The 8,051-nt window shown below is 40.8% G+C and overlaps 2 non-coding genes across 2 annotated transcripts; both read left to right on the forward strand.

Annotated features, from left to right (window-relative positions):
• Window positions 1-2,452: 2,452 nt before the first annotated feature.
• TRNAA-AGC (transfer RNA alanine (anticodon AGC)) lies at window positions 2,453-2,525 on the forward strand. The gene has a single exon. It is a non-coding gene; the product is annotated as a tRNA-Ala (tRNA).
• A 3,694-nt stretch (window positions 2,526-6,219) lies between these two features.
• On the forward strand, window positions 6,220-6,292 carry TRNAA-AGC (transfer RNA alanine (anticodon AGC)). The gene has a single exon. It is a non-coding gene; the product is annotated as a tRNA-Ala (tRNA).
• Window positions 6,293-8,051: the final 1,759 nt, after the last annotated feature.

Here is an 8,051-nt window from a genome sequence, read left to right on the forward strand (position 1 = left end):
ATCTTCGCGTGTTTTTATATACCTGCTATATAGATGCCACACCTGGGATAGGAAAAAAACATTTTTTTTTTTTTAAACAGCACCATCTGTTGTACGTAATAGCAACACAGACGTTATACTAAATATGTTATGATTCCATTTCAATGTTTCTGATTGCATTGAAAAAATGAATTGTCATAGTTCGATTTATTTTCATTTTGATTTAATTATCTTGTGACATTACGTTGGAATTGAGCTGTGTTGTTTACCATACCGTTTATTTCGTAAGTATAAGACTAGATGTCACACCTGTGACAGGTAAAAATCATCTTTTTTAAGAAACAGCGCCATCTGTTGGACGTAAGAGCAACACTCGCTATACTAACTTTGTTAAGATTCCATGTCAATGTTTCCAATGGCAATGACAAATTAAATTTTCATAGATTTCGCTTTATTTTCATTTTGATTTAATTATTTTTCGTGACATTGCGTTGGAACTGAGCGGCGTGGTTCACCATAATATTGATTTCGTGAGAATGGTTTATTTATTTATTTTTTTAATTTTTTTCATTTGTTTTTTTTAATAGTTTTTCTTATATTTCTGTCATGGGAACATCAGATCATTTGATGTTCCAATTTTCTGATGGGAACATCAGATCATTTGGGAAGGCATTGGATGAGGGGACGGGGAAGGGTGGATAATGGTGGGGAAGCCGAGGGGAGAGGGGAGGGGAGAACAGTATGGAGGATGAGGGGACAGGAGTGTGGGGGATGGTGGAGAGAACAAGGGTACAGTGGAGGGGGTAATGATGGGGAAGACAAGGGGATAGGGGAGTTGGGGATGAGGAGACAGGGGAATTGGAAATGGTTGGGAGGACGAAGGGACGGTGGAGGGGGAAATAATGGGAAGGACAAGGGGACAGGGGAGTAGAGAATGGTTCTGAGGACGTGGGAAGGGGGTAATGGTGGGGAGGACTGGGGGACAGGGGAAGGTTGCTGTGGCTAAGAAACGAGCACGCGTTGCTGAGCCACAGCAACGCGTGGCCGGGTACAGCTAGTATTTAACAAATTCCCTGACTATAGCCCTATTTAACGGAGGCGCTGAAAATCCTATAGCAAACAAAGTGGATTCCTACAGAATACCAACTCAAGAAAAACAAATACCTTAATACCACGGCCTGGCCTGATGTTCGCCGGCTTTGGGAGAGGTCTTGTCCCCACTGGAGGTTCACACTACACTCACTGATCCTACTCCTCTCTCAAGCCGAGAGAGCTGCCCTAGTATTCCTCCGCCTAGCTATCAATTACAAAGCAAGGTGAAATGAACAAAATAATTCTTATTACTGGTAACCCCAGATGGTTGAATTATCATTTAACTGGTGGTAATTAAATTAGTCATCTTGGCAAAGCTATATCAATTACAATATTCTCTAGTGGACTTTAATTTGTGCAATATGAACTAGTAAATATGGAAGATTGTGGTGACGTCGGGCGCCAAACCTCGACCCCTGGTAGGTCAGGTACGTCGCCCGGCCAAGTAGTACACTCAAAGCTACGTGACGTCACTGTCTCTCTGACGGTATACGACCCAGATCTCACCCTTTACATTCATATTTAACCCGGCTGGTTATTAAACATAATCTCCATAGTATTGATAACAATATTAAATGAAAGCCTGAATTTCTGTAAATTACTGAAGTAACCTGAGGGAGAAGGAAGGTGGAGGTGCGGCCAGACACATGATGACTTGTCCTCCCGGTGGTGCCACGAGCAACCGGGTCAGCTGCTCTCACATTAAGAAGAGGATTTGATTCTACACTCATAACTGACGTTAAATTAATCAACAAGCTTGACAACAGGGAGTTATTAATTACAGTTACTTTAATACCTGAATGACTCAAAGTGATACTTTAAAACCAAGGAGAGCTGGCAGACCTGTATATACACTGCTGTCCACGTCCCCGAGGGAGGACCTTCTCACTTCCCAAGTGAGGTAAACTACCCTCTCACTCCACTTTCAAGACTCCATGGACCAGTATATACACTGCTGTCCACGTCCCCGAGGGAGGCCCTTCTCACTTCCCAAGTGAGGTAAACTACCCTCTCACTCCACTTTCAAGACTCCATGGACCAAATAATGCATCTATAATATATAATTTCTTACAACAAACCTAGTTTGTTACAAGAACACTGGACGTGCGATACTGTTGTCCAGAGATTGATTCCGGGCGCCGGCGAGAAACAATGGGCAGAGTTTCTTTAACCCTGATGCCCCTGTTACCTAGCAGTAATTAGGTACCTGGGAGTTAGTCAGCTGTCACGGGCTGCTTCCTGGGGGTGGAGGCCTGGTCGAGGACCGGGCCATGGGGACACTAATCCCCGAAATCATCTCAAGATATACTTAGACGAGTTTAAAAAAATAATACGATCACACCTAAGTTAACAATTACTAACAGCGAGTGTAGACCAGCACGGGGGTGTAGCTCAAATGGTAGAGCGCTCGCTTAGCATGTGAGAGGTACGGGGATCGATACCCCGCATCTCCAGTACTCTTTTGTTATGAGAGAAATATGTAATTATAAGTATAATAATAACCAATATGAGGCAGTTCCTATTTAGACATAACTAAACTCATTAAATATCCAATATTCGCTTTAAACAATCCAGTAATCCCAAGTCCATTTACCAGGTAATGTGTCCAACAAATCAACTACAATATTCCCACACCAGTATTTACCCAGGTCTTCTCTGAATCTAAACTTTCCTAATTTATATCCATCGTAACGTGTTCTGTTTCGTGTCAGTGCGTCTGACACTTTTTATATCCCCTTTTGTCACATGCTTTCGTACATTTACATTCTTAAGTCAAATCTTATCACATCTTCCTCTTTCTAGAGAGTGTAACTTAATAATATCTTTTAGTATTGGAGGTAGAAATTGGTGGGATTAACTGTGACATGCGACTCTGAACCCTCACATGGGAATTTATGTCAGTTCCAACATTCACCAGGTGACTAGAACTCTATATTGTTGAATGTGAAACCGTAAAAGACTTCAGACCTCCTGGCCTCTTGTATCACCAACTGTGTAACTATTTCATTGAGTCAGGTGTTCTGGACGACATCTTAACAATTTATCCAATATTTGCTTTTTCATTTTAAAGAATGAAGAACAATTTAAGTGTTATTACTTCTAAGCTGTATTACTTATGAACCCATCCCTGTCCATGTGTGGCAGTGCACAATAAAAGGTTGTTTATACATATTCATACATTAGAAAATTGATTGTAACCATGATATATATGTGTACTTCAGCCTACAGTTCAGATCTATTGTCTTGTGTATGACCCTCTGTCCTGCGTGACAGTTAATACCAGCATTATCCTCACTTTAATAAGGCTTAATGGCAATCCTCAAATTAGCGAAAATTGTAATTAATTTTGTCAATAAAGATGTTAATAATAATGATAGTTCCACGCCACTGTTACCAGAACTGGACAGCATGATCTGAGGCTCAGTAACGGTATGATGAAGCTCTTGAAGAAAATTAGATGTTTGCTTTAGTGTGGTGTTTGAAGGTTTATTAACTGGGGAGGATTACTGCGACAATCACAGCAGCTCAGTGCTCTGGACATTTGACAACCAGCAAGTTGACATTATTCCTGAACATAACCGATTAAATATAGCGGCGGCCAGGATAATGATTGGATGGATTATGAGAACGTTCACATCCAGAGACCTCACAGCAATGCTAGTTCTGTTTAAATCACTGGTGCTGTCCCGTCTTGAGTATTATTTTTTTTATTTTCTACCACAGACGTGGCCACACATTTGTAATGCTAACCAGCATATATACATTTTCTTCTGTCCTCCATGGACAGGGTGAGAGATGTGTTAAACATATAGTTCAGGGATTTATTGAACAATCAACCACAGAAGATGATTTGGTGCTTTTAAAATGCTAAGCTAACCCACATACGTAAATACATAGATACACAGATTTACGTATTCCCTACATAAAGTGTTCGAAGTGTCTTTTACATAGTGTCATTAATGTGCATTTACAAAGGTGAAATGTAAGTCTGATCAGGTTCCACATATACTTTATACACATACATATACATAGTTGTTTCAAAGCGTTATATGACAAAGAGTGCTGAGTAAACGGGATCCCACGAGCGTAGCTCTCATCCTGTAACTACACTTAGGTAATTACTCGTAAGTAATTACACACATATACGTACATATACATATATACACACACACACACATGCATATTCATACATTTATCTCTTTTACTCTGACAGGGTGAGATAGCTATCTTCTTGAGGTTATCTTGAGATGAGGTCGGGGATTTTTAGTGTCCCCGCGGCCCGGTCCTCGACCAGGCCTCCACCCCCAGGAAGCAGCCCGTGACAGTTGACTAACTCTCAGGTACCTATTTACTGCTAGGTAACAGGGGCATAGGGTGAAAGAATCTCTGCCCATTGTTTCTCGCCGGCGCCTGGGATCGAACCCGGGACTACAAAATCACGTGCACAGCTTGTTGTCCGCTCGGCCGACCGGCTCCCTATCTTATAGAGAAACTAGCGTGCAATTAAGCACTTAGTCACTGAAGGTGATTAAAGTGCTTGTACAAGCTCAGGTAATATAGTTACATCACATACATACATTGTATAATTGATACATTGCCTGGTCTATATAAGGTACAAGTCCAATATATCACCAAGTGTTCCAGTACTCATGTAGTAGTCACAGAGTTCAGCATACCTTAGCTCAGGAGGGCGAAAGTCAGTCAATATGGGACATTCTACAATTAGAGTATTGCTCAGTACTCATTTCCCCTTCCAGAGCAGGAGAGATCTCTGAAGTAGAGGGAATACAGAGAACATATACGGTACGCACAGACACGATAAAACATCTAAATTATTGGGACCGTCTCAAAGCTCTCAAAACGTACTCTTTGAAAAGGAGACGAGAAAGGTATCAAATTTTATATACATGGAAGATACTTGAAGGCCAGGTCCCAAATTTGCAAAATAGAATAACAACGTACTGGAGCGACAGATGCGGAAGGAAATGCAGAATAGAACCAGTAAGGAGTAGAGGTGCCAAAGGCACAATCAGAGAACACTGTCTGAACATCAGAGGTCCACAGCTGTTCAACACCCTCCCAGCAAGCATTAGAAATATTGCCGGAACAAAGGTGGATGTATTCAAGAGGCAATTAGATAAGCTCTTGCCAAAAGTGCTGGACTCACCAGGCTGTAGTGGATATGTGGGCCTGCGGGACGCTCCAAGCAACAGCCAGTTGGACCAAGTTATCACAAGTGGAGCCTGGCCTCAGGCGGGGCTCGGGGAGTAGATGAACTACCAGGAACCTCTCCAGGTATGCTCCAGGTGTCCCAGGTACCACTTCTAATATCTATATATATAAATGTCTGCCCAAAGTTGAAGACCTGACTCTTGGGCCTAGCCTCACCCAACTTTGAAACCTGATACCGGTTGGGTACGTGCCCAACATGGCCGAGATTACCAGAACTTGAGCGGAAACAGCATGTCACTTCACACACTGACCCCACACGACGACCTTTGACACAGTACACCTGCTGTGCCTGGCTAAATATTCTGACTTTTTGTGTTATATATTTTATTATATGCAACATTATGCAATGGTGACGAAAAATGAATTTAATTTTTCAATAACAAAATTAACAGAACTCTTTTATGCATTGAGTATTTCATGAATTAGTAAGCCATATTGACACTTGCTTATTGAGTTATCTTGAGATGATTTCGGGGATTACCGTCCCCGGGGCCCGGTCTTCGACCAGGCCTCCTTTTTGTTACACACCCCCAGGAAGCAGCCCATAGCAGCTGTCTAACTCCCAGGTACCAATTTAATGACAGGTAACAGGCGCATCAGGGTGAAAGAAACATTTTGCCTCCGCCTCCACCAGGGATCGAACCCAGAACCTCAGGACTACGAATCTGAAGCGCTGTCCACCAAGCTGTCAGGCGCCTTTTAGAAATAATATGAAGAGAGAGAGAGAGAGAGAGAGAGAGGGGGGGGGGGACTCAGGTAGACACGACCACTGCAAGTTATCTTACCAATGCAGTTATCAGTCTAACATCTACACCTGAGAAAACAATTACTAACTCTAAGCATACTTACACAACTTTAAAAATAATACGATCATACCTAAGTTAACAATTACTAACAGCAAGTTTAGACCAGGACGGGGGTGTAGCTCAAATGGTAGAGCGCTCGCTTAGCATGTGAGAGGTACGGGGATCGATACCCCGCATCTCCAGTACTCTTTTGTTATGAGAGAAATATGTAATTATAAGTGTAATAATAACCAATATGAGGCAGTTCCTATTTAGACATAACTAAACTCATTAAATATCCAATATTCGCTTTAAACAATCCAGTAATCCCAAGTCCATTTGCCTGGTAATGTGTCCAACAAATCAACCACAATATCCCCACACCAGTATTTACCCAGGTCTTCTCTGAATCTAAACTTTTCCAATTTATATCCATCGTAACGTGTTCTGTTTCGTGTCAGTGCGTCTGACACACTTTTTATATCCCCTTTCGTTACATGCTTTCGTACATTTACATTCTTAAGTCAAATCTTATCACATCTTCCTCTTTCTAGAGAATGTAACTTAATAATATCTTTTAGTATTGGAGGTAGAAATTGGTGGGATTAACTGTGACATGCGACTCTGAACCCTCACATGGGAATTTATGTCAGTTCCAACATTCACCAGGTGACTAGAACTCTATATTGTTGAATGTGAAACCGTAAAAGACTTCAGACCTCCTGGCCTCTTGTATCACCAACTGTGTAACTATTTCATTGACTCAGATGTTCTGGACGACATCCTAACAATTTATCCAAAATTTGCTTTTCCATTTTAAAGAACGAAATAAAATTTGTATTTATATTACTTCTAAGCTGCATCACTTATGAACCCATCCCTGCCCATGTGTGGCAGTGCACAATAAAAGGTTGTTTATACATATTCATACATTAAAACATTGATTATAACTATAAACATGTAGGCTGAAGCATATATGTGCTTCAGCCTACAGTTCAGACCTATTGTCTTGTGTATGACCCTCTGTCCTGTGTAACAGTCAATACCAGCATTAACCTCACTTTAATAAGACTTAATTGAAATCGTCAGATTAGGCAAAATTGTAATTCATTTTGTCAATAAAGATGTTAATAATAATGATAGTTCCACGCCACTGTTACCAGAACTGGACAGCATGATCTGAGGCTCAGTAACGGTATGATGAAGCTCTTGAAGAAAATTAGATGTTTAGTTTAGTGTGGTGTTTGAAGGTTTATTAACTGGGGAGGATTACTGCGACCATCACAGCAGCTCAGTGCTCTGGACATTTGACAACCAGCAAGTTGACATTATTCCTGAACATAACCGATCAAATATAGCGGCGGCCAGGATAATGATTGGATGGATTATGAGAACGTTCACATCCAGAGACCTCACAGCAATGCTAATACTATTTACATCACTGGTGCTGTCTCTTCTTGAGTACTTTTTTATTATAATTATTTTTTACCACAGACGTGGCCACACGTTTACAATGCTAACCAGCATACATACATTTTCTTCTGTCCTCCATGGACAGGATGAGAGATGTGTTAAACATATAGTTCAAGGGTTTATTGAACACTCAACCACAGAAGGTGATTCGGTGCTTTTAAAATGCTAAGCTAACCCATATACGTAAATACATAGATACACAGATTTACGTATCCCCTGTATAAAGTTGTAAAGTAAAGTAAAATAAATAAAGTAAATTTTATTCAGGTAAGCGCATACATAGTTGATTTATAAACATAATGCTTGATTTATAGACACAGGTAGTACATACAATACCTAAAGCCACTAGTACGTTTCGGGCAAGGTGAGGGCGGAAAAAACACTTAGTCTAAAACTTAATAGTAATTGAGCTTAAAGTATAAATTGTGTTGAAAAAAAAATAAAAGATAAAAAATGGGGGGGGGGAGGCACTGTGGTTGAAAAGACATG

The sequence above is a fragment of the Procambarus clarkii genome, chromosome 24 (assembly GCF_040958095.1).
Source record: "Procambarus clarkii isolate CNS0578487 chromosome 24, FALCON_Pclarkii_2.0, whole genome shotgun sequence".
Lineage (NCBI taxonomy): Eukaryota > Metazoa > Arthropoda > Malacostraca > Decapoda > Cambaridae > Procambarus > Procambarus clarkii.